Source organism: Oncorhynchus nerka, linkage group LG13 (assembly GCF_034236695.1).
Source record: "Oncorhynchus nerka isolate Pitt River linkage group LG13, Oner_Uvic_2.0, whole genome shotgun sequence".
NCBI lineage: Eukaryota > Metazoa > Chordata > Actinopteri > Salmoniformes > Salmonidae > Oncorhynchus > Oncorhynchus nerka.
In genome coordinates this window covers 18,115,437-18,134,727 of record NC_088408.1, presented here as the reverse complement: position 1 = coordinate 18,134,727, position 19,291 = coordinate 18,115,437, and the positions used below count along the sequence as shown (strand labels likewise).

Below are 19,291 nucleotides of genomic sequence, written 5' to 3'. Positions count from 1 at the left end.
GGGCATGACACAAGTAATTTTTCCAACAATTGTTTACAGACAGATTATTTCACTTATAATTCACTGTATCACAATTCCAGTGGGTCAGAAGTTTACATACACTAAGTTGACTGTGCCTTTAAACAGCTTGGAAAATTCCAGAAAATTATGTCATTAGAAGCTTCTGATAGGCTAATTGACATCATTTGAGTCAATTGGAGGTGTACCTGTGGATGTATTTCAAGGCCTACCTTCAAACTCAGTGCCTCTTTGCTTGACATCATGGGGAAATCAAAAGAAATCAGCCAAGACCTCAGAAAAAAAAAATGGAGACCTGCGCTCGTCTGGTTCATCCTTGGGAGCAATTATCAAACTCGAGGAAGGTACCACGTTCATCTGTACAAACAATAGTACGCAATAATAAACACCATGGGACCACGCAGCCATCATACCGCTCAGGAATTAGACACATTCTGTCTCCTAGAGATGAATGTACTTTGGTGCGAAATGTGCAAATCAATCCCAGAACAACAGCAAAGGACCTTGTGAAGATGCTGGAGAAAACAGGTACAAAATAATCTATATCCACTGTTAAATAAGTCCTATATTGACATAACCTGAATGGCCGCTCAGCAAGGAAGAAGCCACTGCTCAAAAACCGACATTAAAAAAAGCCAGACTACAGTTTGCAACTGCACATGGGACCAAAGATCATACTTCTTGGAGAAATGTCCTCTGGTCTGATGAAACACAAATAGAACTGTTTGGCCGTAATGACCATTGTTATGTTTGCAGGGAAAAGGGTGAGTTTTGCAAGCCAAAGACACCATCCCAAAAGTGAAGCACGGAGGTGGCAGCATCATGTTGTGGTGCACTTCACAAAATTGATGGCGTCATGAGGGAGGAAAATGATGTGGATATATTATTGAAGCAACATCTCAAGACATCAGTCAGGAGGTTAAAGCTTGGTCTCAAATGGGTCTTCAAAATGGACAATGATCCCAAGCATACTTCCAAAGTTGTGGAAAAATGGCTTAAGGACAACAAAGTCAAGGTATTGGAGCGGCCATCACAAAGCCCTGACCTTAAACCTGTACAACATTTGTGGGCAGAATTGAAAAAGAGTGTGTGAGCAAGGAGGCCTACAAACCTGACTCAGTTACACCAGCTCTGTCAGGAGGAATGCGCCAATATTCACCCAACTTATTGTGGGAAGCTTGTGGAAGGCTACTTGAAACTTTTGACCCAAGTTAAACAATTTAAAGGCAATGCTACCAAATACTAATTGAGTGTATGTAAACTTCTGACCCAATGGGAATGTGATGAAAGAAATAAAAGCTAAAGTAAATAATTCTCTCTAGTATCATTCTGACATTTCATATTCTTAAAATAAAGTGGTGATCTAACTGACCTATGACAGGGAATGTTTACTAGGATTAAATGTCAGGAATTGTGAAAAACAAAGTTTAAATGTATTTGGCTAAGGTGTACGTAAACTTTCGACTTCAACTGTGTATTGAAAGCAAGTGCTTTCACACAGGTGTGGTATTTGATTTAATTAGACAATTAACTTTCCATGTATTAAAATGCCGAGTTGCCCATTATTTTGGCTACCATGGTTAGAAGAGATCTCAGTGACTTTGAAAGAGGGGTCTCAAAGGAGCATAGGGGGTTTAAAACCTGTAGCCTCTACTTGGGACGCTTGCGTCCCAACTAGAGCTCTGGAAATGCAAATGCGCTACGCTAAATGCTAATAGTATTAGTTAAAACTCAAAAGTTCATTAAAATACACATGCAGGGTATCAAATTAAAGCTACACTCGTTGTGAATCCAGGCAACAAGTCCGATTTTTAAAATGCTTTTCGGCGACAGCATGAGAAGCTATTATCTGATAGCATGCACCAATACACTACAACAGAAAAGCACAGCAGGGGACGTAAACAAAATAATTAGCATTTCGGCGTTACACAAACCGCACAATAAAATAGAAAACAGTCATTACCTTTCACCATCTTCTTTGTTGGCACTCCTAGATGTCCCATAAACACTATTGGGTCTTTATTTCGATTAAATCGGGCCATATAATGCCAAGATATCGTTATATGTAGACTGTGTGATAAACGAAAAAAACAGCGATTTCACAACGTAACGTCATTTTTTTTAATTCAAAAAGTAGACGATAAACTTTCACAAAACACTTCGAAATACGTTTGTAATGCTACTTTAGGTATTAGTAAACGTTAATAAGCGATAAAAATCATCCGTAGGCGATGTAAATATCATTAGCTGTCGTCTTGGAAAAATTTCAGGAGAGAGCTCTTCCGGAATGATCTGGGCGGAGACCGGAGGTAAGCGGTGCCCCTCTTTCGGTTCAACCAAGAATCAAAGATGATTAAATTCACAAGACTCTCGACAACATGGGGATGCTGTGGGAGTTGAATGCTCAGTCTTATCTAATTCGGCTCACTGTTAACAATTGCTGGAAGTGGCGCAAGGATATTTATTTCCATTTTCTGTGATCAGGTTTTCCTGCGCTTTCCGATGTAACGCACGTTATGTAATAGCCACAGTCGTGATTTAACCAGTTTTAAAAACGTCCGAGGGTTTCCTATCCACACATTCTAACCATATGAACGTACTATATTCCTGGCATGAGTAGCAGGGCGCTGAAATGTTGCGCGATTTTTAACAAAATGTTCAAAAAAGTAGAGGGTCGACTGAAGAGGTTAAAGAGTGTGTGTATATTTACGTCCTCCCCCAGTAGTACAGTAATTAATGAGGTGCCCATATCAGAGGGTCCCTGATCAAGTATCTGCTCACAGCATCAGTAGAAGTGTTGCAGAAGACAGCCGGGGTTAGATGACTGGATGGCTGGGGGTGTGTGGGGAGGGGGGTAATCCCAGTCATTTTCAGTTCCAGACATTTTGTAGAATCTATGCCAAGGCACATTGAAGCTGTTCTGGTGGCTTGTTGTTGATGTTTCCTTTATTTTGGCAGTTACCTGTAGTGTCATCATCACTATCGTGATTCAATCTGCTCCTCGAGAGGCAGATTGAATCCTCTATCTGATTGATCTGCCGCCAGTGCAGCATTATCTCACTACTGTCCCCTGATCAGTATCACTAATGGGCTAGGAATAGAATACAAGATAACAGCTTCCCAATCTTCTCAAGACAGGGAGTATGCAACTTAATAAAGACATATTCAGGAAAATATCACACTTTACCACATATAATAATGTGTGACATTTACAAAAGTATAAACTTAAACTATGCAGCCATGCATAAGGTTTTAAATTAGGATATTGTATTTTTACTCATTTAGCAGACACTCTCATCCAGAGCAATTAGGGTTAAGTGCCTTGCTCAAGGGCACATCGACAGAATTTTTACCTAATTGGCTCGGAAATTCAAACCATCAACTTTTTGGTTTCTGGCTCAACGATCTTAACTGCTAGGCTACCTGCCTCCCTAAACTTCCACTGAGTATTTGTTTCATTACATCAAACAGGAAAACATTTCGTGATGCGAACCCAATTCATTCAAGTCAATATCACTGAGAACCGTTCTTGGAATCGAACTTCAAAATATAAGCCTGTACATGGAAAGTATTTGAAGACTCTCCTCGAGTATATGTAGTATGCAAACGAAACCGAATCCATTCGATATTTGAGCACCTAAGCACCTGTGCAGTATACCTACAGTACATGAAACCAAACATAGAATCTCAGAATCCCCAATAGTGTTGCTTCATTTGTATTCACTGACTGCACCTTCTTGGCTCTAAGCAAATGTCGAAGGAATCGTAATGAAAAAAAGCTAAATTAATACTTAATGACCATGGCATTTATTAGCTTTCCCTCAGGTCTCTGGGGCAATAACTATGGGTATGTGTGGTGAGAGTGAACCCACAAATCACAGTGCAGTTTGGAGGGATAGTTCTGCTAACAAGAGTGACAAGTGTGTGTGTGTGTGTGTGTGTGTGTGTGTGTGTGTGTGTGTGTGTGTGTGTGTGTGTGTGTGTGTGTGTGTGTGTGTGTGTTTGTGTGTGTGTGTTGTTTGTGTGCGTGCGTACATGCTCATGCATGGGTGTGTGTGCTGTCTGTGTGTGCTTTTGTGTGCATTCTGTTTAAATTGTTCACTCACTGTCTTTCCTGTCTGATGTAATGTGTCACGGTCCTAATCGTCAGTGTTATGCCCATTGTCTGTTGACCAAATGTGGTGTGTGACACTGTTGGCTGCAGAGTGGAGTGGCAATGGGAACATTCAATCTAATGAAAGGACTTTTTTTTCTTTCCTTCCTATTTACCGTGAAATTGAAAGCGTGCGACACACAAAGACATCCTCTTCGCTTTCCTTCCGGTCCCTCTCTCCACTTCTCATCCCTCTCCTCCCTCTCTGTCATTCCTCCTGCTTGTTGGAGAGGTCCGCTACTCTCATTAGCTCTGCCTGGGCTGTTTCATGCCGTCTTTCCCCAGTGGCACCACTAGCACCATTAGCCCAGGCATCGCTGTGAATTTAGACTGCCTGCCTGGGCAGACTGACGGATGGCTTCCAAACCAAAAGCAAAAGCACCTCCCTTTCTTTAATTAGCATTTTTCCAACATCAATATATTTTCAGCGGCCTCTCAGGAGCAAACTCCTCCTGAATTATTCATTACCTACTTCGTCCTTTTTCTTTCCTTTGAAAGCAGTCACGGTTCTCTCCCTCTTCTCTCTCTCTCTCTCTCTTTAGTCCTCCCTCTCTTCATCTCTTTCTTCTCTCACTCCCTCCCTCTACCTTTCTTCCTTCCTCTCTCTTTCTCTTCTCTCTCTCTCTCTTCCTCTCTCTCTCTTTCTCTCTCCTCTACCTCTCTCTCTTTTATCCCCCTCACTTTCTCTCTCATCCCACCTCTCTCTCTTTCTGTCTCTCTGTCGCTGTCTGTCTGTCAGTCTCTCTCTCTCTCTCTCTCTCTCTGGGATGGACTCTCAGGGACAACTCTCCCCTCAGGTGTGATTTAATTATATAGGACATGTTCTGTGTGTAAAATTATCAATTTGGGCTTGAATCAAGACTGCAAGCTGCTTGGGTATTCATGATTGCTGGAGTGCAGCACTAGCTGGACCTGGACCCGAGGCTTCAGCCATTAAAGATGCACAACTCAACTATGGTTTTGTGTGCAATTTTTTATAAATTATGTTAATGCTTCCCCTTTTAATATATTACATCTTAAAGCAAAGATTCCTTACTTAACGCTGCCATTTTGTAACCTATTCAAAAGCAGAATTACGCCTGAAAACAGAGTTTTGAAAACGGTAATCTCCCCGGATAGGGAATTCGTTTTTGCAGGCAGTGCTGTAGCAAGACTCTGGCACCAAAACTCTTTATCATCTGCAGAGGGTAATATCTGCTTCGATCTGTCATTTACAGTGAGACCAGACCTGACAGGAGAGGCGAGGACTGAATTCCAGACATAGTTACACCGGAGATGGAGTTGAAAAGAGGTGAGATAACCCTCATCCCCTACTGGCCTTGCTCTGGTCCACAGACTGAGGTAAGTGTGTGTGTGCATGTGTGCGTGTGCGTGTCTGTGCCCCCAAGACACCTCTCTCAGAAGGCCGCTCTCATCTCACCTCTTTCCAAAAACCATCTCGTTCTCATTTTATCAAATGACTGTGGATAGGGGAGGTTGATATACGTGTGGGACAAAGACACAGGGTACACACAGTACTGTTTGAGCTTGACCTGAAAACGCATCCAGCCTAAAGCCAGATAGTTCTTATTCATGGCTTTTGTTTTTGTACTATTTTTTACTAATTAACATTATAATACATGAATGAATCGTTACTTACAATTGATAATAAAACAATGTACTCTTGTTAATTTTAAATGGAGTTTGATATGCATTTGCATATCAAAGTGAATAAACGTGTAGTCATGACACTGATGGTATAATGATGTTAATAATGTGTTTATATTAGAGGTCAACCGATTATGATTTTTCAATACCGATACCGATTATTGGAGGACCAAAAAAAGCCAATACCGACTAATCAAACAATTTTTATATATATATTTGTAATAATGACAATCACAACAAAACAAAACATTTATTTTAACTTAATATAAAACAGAAATACAAATCTATTTAGTCTCAAATAAATAATGGAACGTGTTCAATTTGGTTTAAATAATGCAAAAACACAGTGTTGGAGAAGAAAGTAAAAGAACAATATGTGCCATTTAAAAAGCCTACGTTTAAGTTCCTTGCTCAGAACATGTGTCAATGGTGTGTACGGGAGGTGAAGTCAGGTGCAGGAGAGCAGAGTGTAGTGAACAGGCGCACTTTAATGCCAAAAACACGGAACATGACAAAAGTAAAGCACCCGACAATAATCCACAATACCAAACAAACAATTACACACAAATACATGATGGGAAACAGAGGGCTAAATACATGTAGAATGATTAGGGAATGAAAACCAGGTGTGTATGGGACAAGACAAAACAAATGAATATATGAAAAATGGAGCGGTGTTGGCTAGAAAGCCGGTGACGGAGATCGCCGAACGGCACCCGAACAAGGAGAGGAGCTGACTTCGGTAGAAGTCGTGACAACATGAGAACATATGAAAGCTGGTGGTTTCTTTAACATGAGTCTTCTATATTCCCAGTTAAGAACTTTTAGGTTGTAGTTATTATAGGAATTATAGGACTATTTCTCTATATACCATTTGTATTTTATATACCTTTTGACTATTGGATGTTCTTATGGGCACTATTTTATTGCCAGCCTAATCTCGGGAGTTGATAGGCACTGTGCTTCAAGCATTGCGAAGAGCTGCTGGCAAATGCAGGAAAGTGCTGTTTGAATGAATGCTGCCTGCCACCGCTCAGTCAGACTGCTCTATCAAATATCAAATCATATACTTAATTATAATATAATAAACACCCAGAAATACGAGCCTTAGGTCATTAATATGGTAAAATCCGGAAACTATCATTTCGAAAACAAAACGTTTATTCTTTCAGTGAAATACGGAAGCATTCCGTATATTATCGAACGGGTGGCATCCATAAGTCTAAATATTGCTGTTAAATTGCGCAACCTTCAATGTTATGTCATAATTATGTACAATTCTGGCAAATTAATTACGGTCTTTGTTAGTAAGAAATGGTCTTCGGCCCAAACTTCTGCATATACCCTGACTCTGTTTGCACAGAACGCAAGAGAAGTGACACAATTTCCCTAGGGATATGCGTCTGTCGATCACTTCCGGTGAAACTGGAGGGTGCGCAATTCAAATAAATAATCATAATATTAAACATTCATGAACATACAAGTATCTTATATCATTTAAAAGCTTAAATTATCTAACTGCTTTGTCCGAATTACAATAGGCTTGACAGCGAAAGCATACCATGTGATTGTTTGAGGACAGCGCCCCACATCAACATATTTGTCAACCAGCACAGGCTTTGTAAAATCATAAATTGCGATTAAATAAATCACTTACTTTGAAAATCTTCCTCTGCTTGCAATCCCAAGGGTCCCAGCTACAACATGAATGGTCGTTTTGTTAGATAAGATTTGTCTTTATATCCCAAAAAGTCTGTTTAGTTGGCACCATTGATTTCAGTAATCCACTCATTCAACATGCAGACAAAGGAGTCCAAAAAGCTACCGCTAAACTTTGTTCAAACAAGTCAAACTACGTTTCTATTTAATCTTTAGGTATCCTAAAATGTAAATAAACTATAATATTTCATACATACATACATACATATTTCAATAGAAAAGTAAAACTAGTAAGCCCGCGTCCTCTTCACCGTGTGCCAACAGACTGATTTTGAACCGGGAGTCTGTACAAAAACTCAAAATTCTTGCTAGTTTTTGAAGAAACAAGCCTGAAACAATGAACGAAGACTGGTGTCATCTTGTGGAAGCCATAGGAATTGTAATCTGGGATCTTGAATTATATAGAATCCATTATAAGAGCCTGGGATCTAATCAAATAAAATACATTACGGTTGGTTTTTGTTTGGAATTTTGCCTGCCATATGAATTGTGTTTTAGTCTCAGACATCATTTTACTGTTTCTAGAAACTTCAAAGTGTTTTCTATCCAATTATATGCATATCCTGGCTTCTGGGCCCGAGTAACAGGCAGTTTACTTTGGGCACGTCAGTCAGTCAGAAATTCAGGAAAATAGACCCTAGCTCTTAGATGTTTCAATATTGCCTGCTAACATGAATTTCTTTTAGCTAAATATGCAGGTTTAAAAATATATACTTGTGTAGTGATTTTAAGAAAGACATTGATGTTAATGGTTAGGTGCATTGGTGCAACGACAGTGCTTTTTTTAGTGAATGCGCTTGTTAAATCATCACCCGTTTGGAGAAGTAGGCTGTGATTCGATGATAAATTAATAGGCACTGCATTGATTATTTGCAATGCAGGATAAGCTAGTTAAACTAGTAATATCATCAACCATGTGTAGTTAACTAGTGACTATGTTAAGATTGTTTTTTTATAAGATAAGCTTAATGCTAGGTAGCAACTTACCTTGGCTCCTTGCTTCACTCGCGTAACAGGTGGTCAGCCTGCCACGGAGTCTCCTTGTAGAGTGCAATGTAATCGGCCATAAGCAGCGTCCGACCTCTAATTTATATAATAGGAGTTGTTGACGGATGAGTTAAGCTTGTGTTAAACTGCAATGACAGACATGAGAGTCAGAGGTAAATAAAGGCTTTGAAGCAGCAGAAATTACCTTTTGTTTTATTTCAAAACTCCCCCACTGTCTACTGCCTTTGTGAGGGTTGTATTCTGCCAGTAAACAGTGACATGGTCATTATATTCTGAGGGTTGTATAATTTACTAGAGTCAGAGAAGAGACTTTGACATGGCCATCTTGTTTGTCGGCTCAAAAGCACATTAGCCCATTGAGCTAAAGCCAAGGCATGAGTTCTTGGAGCTAACATTAGTATTTAACATGAACACGGTTACTCAGCACACAAGTGTAGCTCTACCGAACCACATCCAAATCTACACTGACGTTTACACTGGCAGTGACCATGATGCAATGGATACCTTTAAGTCCCAAATTCACTTGATTTTTTATCCTACAGTAAACGTCACTCGGCTGATTCAATGTAAAAGTGACCTCACAATGTGTGTGACTGTGTGTGAGTGGTGGGAAACGCTAACAGATTTCTGTTATCATCACTTTGTTCCTTATTAGTTCCATTTTCAAAAGGGGTCTTCACTATTAGGAAACTATGAACTATTTAGTAATTTTGCAGACGTTCTTATCCAGAGTGAGTGCATATATTTTCATACTGGTCCCCTGTGAAAATCAAATCCACAACCCTGGCGTTGCAAGAGACATGCTCTACCAACTGAGCCACATGGTTCGGTTAGATGAGCTTTGGGAACTTCATGGACTGTTTTTGATTCAGTTCCAGCATGTTGCAATACATAAGCCTCGCCAACGTCAGATTTCTAAAATGTCATTTGGTGATTGGGAAATAACACCAGTACATTTTCATTGAAAAACTCGGATAACATTAATTTAATGTATCCTACAATAAAACCACAATTTTCAAATGACTTGCTTTGTTGCCAACATATAGGCTTTACATTAGATTTTGTTGTGTGGCAGAAAGCTAACTAGTGTGGTTGTCCCATAACATTTAGCACTTTCCATTCCAGCCCAAATGCCCTAATATGACCTGCTGAGTGAGAGAATGGAAACATACCCAAAGGGATTAATTTAAATACCAACGTGCAATATTTTCCTGTTATATTACTTGCAATAGTTTGGTTTATTTGAAATATGTTCATACATTTGTCCAGCAAAAACACTTTGGCAGTTTTGTAGATTGATGACAAATCCAAAACTTACTGCATTAGCAATTACTGATACTACTAAGAGTATTACACATTACACATACAGTTTTAGTTTTTCTACATTTGTCACATGTGAGTAAGTGTGGCGGTATGTGATAGTTCTTCCTGTGAGGACATTTTGAATGAGCAAGACAGAAAATACAATTCAGCTCTTGGAATACTGCCACACGCCCTGTCTCTAGACACGTTGAATTGCCTCGCAAACACTGAGGTGATGACTTGTTAGCTCAATACGAGAGACACGGTCAAGGGTTCTGCACTGTGTAGTAGCATTGAAAGGGAGCTAATTTGGAGAATTAAAAGAGAGGCTGGGTGTGGGCTTCTGTAAATTTTAGAGATTGTATGCAAATTTTCTTGACTGGCTCTATATGACAAAATTCAATACTTATAAACATGTGTCTGTTATTACACAGTAACAACATACTTAAAATAGCTGTGATACACAGCAAGGAACACCATACTACTTACCAGTTGACTTTCTGAACTTCTCCTTAGCTTCTCTTTTAACAACTGTCATGATAATCTTGTTTTTCCCCCTCCAAATAGCGTTTGGCCTCTGTCCTGAAAGAAGATGTAAAGCTATTGAGGCATTGTTGATGTACAAACTCATAACACAAATTGGTGTCTTGCCATATTTTGACTGCATTTTCTCTCTATAATGCCACTAGTGTCTCAGTGTATCGATTGTATAGTCCCTCTAAGACGGCTCTCAGACTGTCAAGGCTATAGCTTTAGTGGTCTGAGATAAGAGTCAATATGATCAGGTCTGGATTGGAATGGACAGGTTGCCTTTGTTCTCTGCCTGATGTCTTTAAGCAACCCTAAGTGGTTAGTCTCGTAAAGAAATTGAAATAAAAAGTTGAGCTTTGTAATTTAAATCATCTCTTGGTGAAAAGCTCTGGATAAAAAAAATGTGAGAGGAAAAACTATTCTCGAGGAGTTTACAGATGACCATTAGTAAAATAGTTTCCAGTGAACAAAATATATTTCATATTATGGATGAGTGGAGCTTAGCGAAAGCCCCAATCAGTCAAGTCTCATTTCAGACTGCGGAAGCTTATGTATCGTCTCATTTGAAATGCAAAATGGACAGTGCAGTTGTGTTGCAGTTTGTTTCTCATAAGCCAAATGTGATGCAATGACGCTGAGTCTTTTCATTTATTTATTTTTCATAGTGTAGAGCTGGGACGATAAACTCATGGACATTTTGTTGATATCATTCATTATCATAAGTAGCCTATACTAGCGAAATGTGAAGTTTAAAATGAAGTTTGCTAATATGGGTGATTGTTGGGACAATTGATAGCTACTACATTCAAACTAGCAGTAGTAGTTTGAAGAGTAATATAAAAAACAGGTCTACATTGTTATAACCTATTTATCATTATGGTGTTGATTCAGTCAATTTATCGTGATATGGATATTTGTCCATATCGCCCAGCTCCAGTGGCTTACAGTATCCTCAGAGATAAGACTAGAGGTAGAAGAAAATCTCTCCCCAACACACACACACACACACACACACACACACACACACACACACACACACACACACACACACACACACACACACACACACACACACACACACACACACACACACACACACCCCTCATGAACTGAGCTTATTCAAGTCCTCAGAGCATGCTTGAAATGATTACATTGTACATGTCACAGAGATGATTACATCTGTCTTCTCCAGCCCCAAGTCCTAAAGTCCCTTGGCATCACTGCTAGACTGGACCAACAAGGCAGGATGTAGGCTGTTGTGTGCATTCAACCACATCTCAAAGAAGTGAATTTTACTCAGTGAAAATGACAAGGATATGAATGTCTCCTCCTCTAGACCCATATTTCACATCATAGATCTGTTATTGATCATAGTGGGCCAATGCGGCTGCTACTGCCATCTCAACTACAGAACAGTGTTTTCTCTAACACAGAGGGAGTGGAGAGGACTTCACAAAAGCGTACAATCACTCAGCCTTGACCATGACCTGAATGGGACTCAAGTGGCACGGCACTTGTTGTAAAATCTAAGACACATTGGTTTGATCCAGAACACTATACTGAGGCCATGTCAAGCGGGGACCAAAAGGAAGAGTATAATATACAATATAACAATCAGCGAGCAGCACTAAACCCAATCACAATGAGATGGGAAATGAAGTCTATATTCTAGTAGCTCTCGTTCAGCAAAGAGGGCTCAGTTGAAGCACTGACAATGGCGTGGGACTGTGCACAATAGTCCCAACGCTCAGACTACATGTTTATATTCCTTGCTTGCGATACGATTTTGGAAACCTTTGGAAGTTAACGTTCATATCCTCGAGAAATGTTTTTCATGAAACAAAAGGTTAAATTAACACAAATCTTTATAGCGTTTGGGTAAGTTTTCCCACGCGCCCATATTTCCATGTTACAGCGCTTGTTAACGGAAGACAGAGGCAACCATCTGTTCTAATTTAATTGTGTTGAAATCAGTTAAAACAGTGCATAGTATGTATATTTTTGGGTATATTTGTGAAATTATTTTGATGTGATATGAAAGTAAAGGGATTTATGCTCTAGAACTGTATCGCAATTGAGAAAATATTCACATTTAGTTGGAGTATTTGGCTGTTTTGGCTGCCAGAGCCAGATTACTTCTGAACCATTAGAGGCTCCTCAGAGGAGGAAGGGGAGGACCATCCTCCTCAGTGAATTTCATAAAAATAAAAGTTGTAAAAAAATATGTTTTTATAAAACTATACTAAATACTGTATATTCACGTCACCAAATACAGTGCCTTGCAAAAGTATTCACCCCCTTAGAATGTTTCCTATTTTGTTGCATTACAACCAGTGATTTAAATGGATTTTTATTTGGATTTCATGTAATGGACAAAATAGTCCAAACTGGTGAGGTGAATTTTTTTTTTACTTATTTAAAAAGTTAAATAAAAAAAAGTAAAAAAATGGAAAAGTGGTGTGTGCATACAAATTCACCCCCTTTGCTATGAAACCCATAAATAACATCTGGCACAAACAATTACCTTCAGAAGTCACATAATTAGTTAAATAAAGTCCACCCGTGTGCAATCTAAGTGTCACATGATCTCAGTATATTCTGAAAGGCCCCAGAGTCTGCAACACCACTAAGCAAGGGGCACCACCAAGCAAGCGGCACTATGAAGGTCAGGGACAAAGTTGTGGAGAAGTACAGATTGGTTATAAAAAAATATGAGAAACTTTGAACATCCCACGGAGCACCATTAAATCCATGATTAAAAAATTGAAAGAATATGGCACCACAACAAACCTGCCAAGAGAGGGCTGCCCACCAAAATTCACGAACCAGGCAAGGAGGGCATTAATCAGAGAGACAACAAAGACACCAAAGATAACCCTATAAATATTTAACTTTCAAATAATCACAAGGGCAATACATCAAAATAAAGCTTCAATTGTTGTAAATCCAGCCGCCGTGTCAGATTTTGAAAAGGCTTTACGGCAAAAGCAAACCATGCGATTATCTGAGGACAGCACCCCGCATACCAACACATGAAAAACACATTTCAACCAGGCAGGTGTGACACAAAAGTCCGAAATAACGATATAATTTTATATATATATATATATAACCTTGGCGTGATCCTGGACAACACCCTGTCGTTCTCAACTAACATCAAGGCGGTGGCCCGTTCTTGTAGGTTCATGCTCTACAACATCCGCAGAGTACGACCCTGCCTCACACAGGAAGCAGCGCAGGTCCTAATCCAGGCACTTGTCAACTCCCGTCTGGATTACTGCAACTCGCTGTTGGCTGGGCTGCCTGTGCCATTAAACCCCTACAATTCATCCAGAACGCCGCAGCCCGTCTGGTGTTCAACCTTCCCAAGTTCTCTCACGTCACCCCGCTCCTCCGCTCTCTCCACTGGCTTCCAGTTGAAGCTCGCATCCGCTACAAGACCATGGTGCTTGCCTACGGAGCTGTGAGGGGAACGGCACCTCAGTACCTCCAGGCTCTGATCAGGCCCTACACCCAAACAAGGGCACTGCGTTCATCCACCTCTGGCCTGCTCGCCTCCCTACCACTGAGGAAGTACAGTTCCCGCGCAGCCCAGTCAAAACTGTTCGCTGCTCTGGCCCCCCAATGGTGGAACAAACTCCCTCACGACGCCAGGACAGCGGAGTCAATCACCACCTTCCGGAGACACCTGAAACCCCACCTCTTTCAGGAATACCTAGGATAGGATAAAGTAATCCTTCTCACCCCCCTTAAAAGATTTAGATGCACTATTGTAAAGTGGCTGTTCCACTGGATGTCTTAAGGTGAACGCACCAATTTGTAAGTCGCTCTGGATAAGAGCGTCTGCTAAATGACTTAAATGTAATGTAAATGTAATTCATGCCTTTACCTTTGAAGATCTTCTTCTGTTGGCACTCCAAAATGTCCCAGAAACATCAAAATGGTAATTTTTTCGATAAATTCCTTCTTTATATCCATAAAATGTCTATTTATTTGGCGCATTTGATTCAGAAATTCACCGGTTCCAACTCGCCCAACATGACTACAAAGTATCTAATAAATTACCTGTAAACTTGGTCCAAACATTTCAAACAACTTTTCTAATCCAACCTTAGATATCCTAAAAGGTAAATAAAAAGAAACAGCTTCCAAAATGTGCAACGTCACTACAAAATATTTCAAAAGTTGTCTATAAACTTTGCCAAAATATTTCAAACTACTTTGGTAATACAACTTTAGGTATTTTTAAACGTTAATAATCGATCCAATTGTAGACGGGTCTATCTGTGTTTAATACAGGAAGACAACAAACCATGCTACTTTTCACATCTTGCGCAACTCTCAACCGTGTTTAGCAGTACCTAGATGGCCTACTTCTTCATTGCACAAATGAATAACCTCAACCAAATTCCAAAGACTGGTGACATCCAGTGGAAGTGGTAGGAACTGAAAACCAGTAACTAAGAAATATCGTTTTCCAACGAGAAATCACTGAACAGACAGAGACCTAAAATAAATCATTCTGAACGGTTAGTCCTCGGGGTTTTGCCTGCTACATAAGTTCTGATATACTCACAGACTCAGATTCAAACAGTTTTCTATCCAAATCTACTAATAATAGGCATATATTATGTTTTTGGCATGAGTAGCAGGAAGTTGAAATTGGGCACACTATTTATCCAAAAGTGAAAATGCTGCCCCGTATACCTTAAGAAGTTAAGGAGAAGTTTATTTAAATAGTCGTATCTTTATCAATGTTTATTATGAGTATTTTTGTAAATTGATGTGGTTCTCTGCACAATCACCGCATGTTTTAGAACTACTGAACATAACGCGCCAATGTAAACTCAGATTTTTTTATATAAATATCAACTTTATCAAACAAAACATACATGTATTGTGTAACATGAAGTCCTATGAGTGTCATCTGATGAAGATCATCAAAGGTTGGTGATACATTTTATCTCTCTTTCTGCTTTTTGTGACTCCTCTCTTTGGCTGGAAAAATGGCTGTGTTTTTCTGTGGCTTGGTGGTGACCTAACATAATCGCTTGTGGTGCTTTCGCTGTAAATCCTTTTTGAAATCAGACACTGTGGCTGGATTAACGAGAAATGTATCTTTAAAATTGTTTAAAATACTTTTATGCTTGAAAAATTTTAACGGTGAGATTTTTTGTTGTTTTGAATTTGGCGGCCTGCACTTTCACTGGCGGAACCCCAGTCCTAGACAGGTTAAACGGAAGCAAATGAAATGGGGATAAAAAAATACCTGAATATGTCCATTAGAAACTCTTGTTTGCAACTGTTGGACTAATGATTGCACCCTAAATAAGCTAGTGTGCCAGGTATAATTGTATATGTCACTGTCTATCCATGTGTCATTGTCTTCTCAAAGTATCTCTCGACCTGTGTGCACCTACGTTGTAAACTTTAATTCATAGGCTAGGTTGTAGCAACCTCATGATGGGAATAGGGACAATTTGAGTATCATATAGTAGCCTAAACCTATAGCTGTTACATTGAACTGGGTGAATGGAATATGAATGACAGTCATCCAACATGCTGTAATAGAAATAAGGCCATGCTCATCATAAACGTCACTCTCTCTGTCTGTAGGACACTGATGGACTGAGGAGGACAACACTTGTGGACTGAGGAGGATGACAATGTAGACATGTCACCTGTACACCAGGCAGTGTCGTGGAATATTCTAATCAAGTGAGAGAGAATTTGTCCTTTTTTCAAACAATCATCTTTATTAAAAATCTATTAATTATTGCAAAAATTAGGCTGGTTGACCCCACACCCTTGAGTGTTGGACCGAGTAACCTAACCTTTACACAAATGCAGAGTACTATATATATCTAACTAAAAATGCTTAGTCGTGGTTGGTTCCACCCCTCCCGTGCAGATTGGGGCATCATAAACCACTCTGGGTTCATCCTGTTGTTATCTACACAGGGTAGTTGTCTTAACCCCACCCTGGCTTAGTTTCCCAGATGCAAGGATGATTTTCAGACACTGAGGGATTGTTCTACTCCTAAGCTATCCCTAGTAAAACATATTATTGTCTATGTAATGCTGTCTTTAACTCATTTGTCAGCCCAAGCCATCTCTTGTGACCATACGCCCAGATTAGCTGCATGGAACTAGAGTGGAGACCATAAAAACACAGTAGGACAGAAATGTCTTACTATTAGTTACATATTAATTGTTAACCATTAATATGAAATAAACCGGGAAAAACTTTTCTCTCACATTCCCCTCTCAAGAAACTTTGTTTCTTCAAGAAAAAAATGAGATTGTTAAGTATACATTTAAACTAACAAAATACATCCCTCTGGTGCCTGACATTTCATCCAACCTTCCTCTGGGTTTCTGAGCTTAATACCTCTATCAAAACACAGTCAATTTGGAATATAATAAAGCCCTTAAAATTAACATCACACACAAGCTTCATTATAACAGATAGGACAGTCATCACGCTGGAAAAATGCACAAAGGTAGGTGTCAGCATGATATAAATGTCCACCCCTGTTTAGAACCCTTCCTACACCAGTGACAGAGACCCCTCTCTGGGCACATTGTACACACAGTGTAGAACATGAGCTCCACATCTGTGTCCTTATGCTCAGAATTGGGGTCCTCATCATCAGAGATGTAGTCAGGAATAGGGAATAGGTCAGGGAAATCATTCAGTTTCCAAATTATAATTAAAAACCCAATTAATTATCCAACCCATAATCCTGAATGACATTGCTCAGTGATTCACATTTGTTCTATGACACAACATTAAAACCCTCAACTTAACACACATCAATACTGGCAGAATGTACACTCATATTAACATACAATATAATTATCCCATAATTCCAATATTAACTTTCTCATCACGATTATAATTACAGATCAGTATCTCAATGCATTCTTGGGCTAAATTACTATAAATTTAGCAGTGTGTAGACCTCAATAAACCCCCAAATAAACAATTTCAGACAAGCTTAAATCAATTACGGGCACAGTTGACCAACCCTTCCCCAGTACACAATCTTCTGGCATTTCTTAATTTTTCTTCTTCAGATAGCTTCACGGTTCAAAGTGGACGACCCATGATAATGTCCCAATTTCAATGTCTCGGGAATAATCTGATTTTCCCAAACAGACTAATGTCTCACTTAGCCCCACCACCAACGCCTATTATGTCTTGTCCATTTGCCAACCAGTAGACCAGCAACATAAGGGAGGTTTTGGAATAGATCTCTCTCCATGCTCATTCCACGTGGATTATTTTGCACTTCTGAAAGAAAAGGCATTAGAGAAAAGGCAGTCGATAGCTTCAACTGGATGCTGTACACCGGTTGCTGGCTCAGACTCAGGTCTCTTGATAGTGGTGCAGGACAGGGCCGTATTGAACGCCATTTCTTCAGCCGGTTAGGGGGGGTTTTGAGGTCCACACCCTGTTTGGTCAAATTCCCTTCCATGCATCTAGATACCATGTGTAGTCACAATCCATAATCTCAAGAAAGGACAGATCCAAACAAGAGTCCAGTTCATTTCTGATTCAGGAAGTACTGAAATTATTACTTTACCAATATTCTTAATACACATATCTAAAACAAATATAAATGAAAATAGCATCACATTCACTTGATTGTATTGGCTTATATTCCCGTATCACACTGTCAACCTCATCACAGAGTCAGAGTATCATGAAATTATTGTGATCGTCCAGCAGACACAATCTTGGTGAGATTTATCAAGACAAAACAGAACAAACAATGCAACAATATACTCCTTCAAATATCTCTCAATGTGTGTAAACTTCAATCCAAAAATGGCTTAGTTTCCCAGATGCAAGGATGATTTTGCGACAATGAGGGATTGTTCTACTCCTAAGCTATCCCAAATAAATCAGGTAAATAAATCATTTTTCCCCCACAGCAGTCAGTAGAAGCTGTCCCCACAGTGTCAAGGACAGACAGGGGCTGGAGAGACTGGACAACATGCTGCTAAGGCTGCAGACAGGGCTGAGGGACAATCACACCCTCACCCTCACACCTCACAGCCGAGGTGACCTTCAATGTACTGGATGACTATTCTAGAAATGTTTGGCATTGTTACTGGAAAGAGAGAAAGTAGGATATGACTTGGTTTGTTTGTGTTGCACCAGAATGCAAGGGCAAGCAGCCAAGGTTGGGTAGGTTACTTTGTAAATTACAATTACAGTTTAATACATTTATGCTTTGTCATAATGGGGTAATATGTGTAGATTGATTTCCCAAAATCAGTAACGTAATCTGATTACATTCTGTTACATTTAGATTACATTCTATTAGCCTGTTTGGGAAATAAACATCTAATTCATGCCTTACCTTTGACGAGCTTCTTTTGTTGGCACTCCAATATGTCCCATAAACATCACAAATGGTCCTTTTGTTCGATTAATTCCGTCGATATATATCCAAAATATCCATTTATTTGGCGCGTTTGCTCCAGAAAAACACCGGTTCCAACTTGCGCAACGTGACTACAAAAATCTCAAAAGTTACTTAAATAATCTATAAAATTTCAGACGGGACGATCTGTGTTCAATACAGGAGGAAAACAAACTGTAGCTAGCTTTCTGGTCACGCTCCTCTATCTAACAGTACACTTCAAGTGACCCTCGTTCAAGATGGCCGTACATCTTCATTACACAAAGGAAAAACCTCAACCAATTTCTAAAGACTGTTGACATCCAGTGGAAGCGACAGGAACTCCAAGAAGGTCCCTTAGAAATCTGGATTCCCAATGAAACCTCATTGAAAAGAGAGTGACCTCAAAAAAAGAAACATCTGAATGGTTTGTCCTCAGGGTTTCGCCCGCAAAAAAGTTTGGTTATACTCACAGACATGATTCTAACAGTTTTAGAAA

General features: G+C 39.6%; 1 long non-coding RNA gene across 1 annotated transcript; it reads left to right on the top strand.

Moving 5' to 3' along the window:
- Nucleotides 1-5,386: 5,386 nt before the first annotated feature.
- Nucleotides 5,387-18,706, top strand: LOC115115502 (uncharacterized). Its single transcript, XR_003861385.2, has 3 exons — nt 5,387-5,462; nt 15,995-16,096; nt 18,320-18,706. It is a non-coding gene; the product is annotated as an uncharacterized LOC115115502 (long non-coding RNA).
- Nucleotides 18,707-19,291: the final 585 nt, after the last annotated feature.